Below are 1,479 nucleotides of genomic sequence, written 5' to 3' on the forward strand. Positions count from 1 at the left end.
AAGTGCATTCAGAGCGACGGGACAGTAAATAAACCCAGCGGGGGAAGTGAAGATGCGTGAAGGTTAATGAATCCGTGAATGCGCACGCTTTTACGCGTCACGCGCAACACAAGCCTTTTGGGCGCCGTCCACATGTGATGAAGAGGCAGCCGTGTCAAAGAGTAACAAGGAGGGACTCTTTTTTTTGTTGTTTCCCGCCCCGCAGGAGGCATCCCCCTCTCTGTTTCCAGCAGAGGAAGTGAGTCACGCGAGTGTGCAGAGTTCAGGTTTCCGTGCGCGCAGAACTTTGGACACCAGAACCCTGGCCGGTTCCCCCTCAAACGTCATCTGTTTCTTTCAGCGTCTATCTTTATCCCAGCCTTCCTTCACACATCACTGCCTCGACTTGCAGACCTCATTCACAGGAGCAGGTATAGATTTGCTGCGAGGAGATGGAAAAGTGTGTCTTTTTTCATGCGTGATGGATGGATTTTGCTTCATGGAGATTAGAAAACAAAAAAGTGTTTTTTTTTCTTTCTTGGCCCACAAAGAGCTCAGTCTAAAGATGGATTGTTGATGTGAAACATTAGCTGGACTTTTATCCCTGTAGGTCACAGGCACTGGATGAATCGTCTTTCTATACAGACACATTCATCATGACGTTTCTGCCCCTTTGAAGAAAAACAACCTCTGGTTGTCTTTTCCTGGAGAAGTGAAAAGTGTCTGAACACGTCTGCACCTCAAAGACCCATCTGGATTACAAATGGACTGACTGGAGTGACCCCGGAGGAAACAACCCACCACCAGTTTATAAGCTCGTGTATCCCCCCCACAGGCAAGAAAAACGTAAACATTCAAATGTAAGAAAGAGAACAGGTGCCTGCTGTCATCCTGCAGCCTCACACGCCGCTGATTATCAAAGGAGAGCGGCTATGCTGAGCACTTTTGACACGAAGGGCGCATACGTGGCACTCATTCCAGTCACAGCCTGCTCACCTCGCGCTGAATCGCAAGTGAGGTGACTGCTCTCGCGCACAGAGAAGTGTGCAGACGCGCGGAGCTTGTGCGTGCAGCCCTCATCCAACGCGCCACGTGTCCACGAGGCCAGCCAGCCAGCCGCCCATCTGCCGGGAACACAAGACTGGCATCCTCCTCTGCTATAAAATACAATACAGCTGTCGAAAAAAGTGTCCCTGCTTCATAACAAGGGGAGAGCGCAGATCATGCGCGTTAACAAATCTGTCAGCACTCTTTTAAGTGGCGCAGCGCAAAAACGCTCCAAAGTGGTGTTTATTTTTCAGAATATATAGGGAGCTCGTGCGCGCGCACCACACCGGTAGAGGGGCCCTCTCCTTCCGGGGCCCTGAGAGAATCTGCACAACTCAAAAGGGGAGGTGAGAATGCATCGCATGCGGGCGTTGAAGCGCAAACAGCACATGCGCTTCCTTCACGCGCCGCATCTTGAATACAAATTGAATTCTCTTATCTCTGCTCGCACCC

Source organism: Oryzias melastigma, linkage group LG7 (genome assembly GCF_002922805.2).
Source record: "Oryzias melastigma strain HK-1 linkage group LG7, ASM292280v2, whole genome shotgun sequence".
Lineage (NCBI taxonomy): Eukaryota > Metazoa > Chordata > Actinopteri > Beloniformes > Adrianichthyidae > Oryzias > Oryzias melastigma.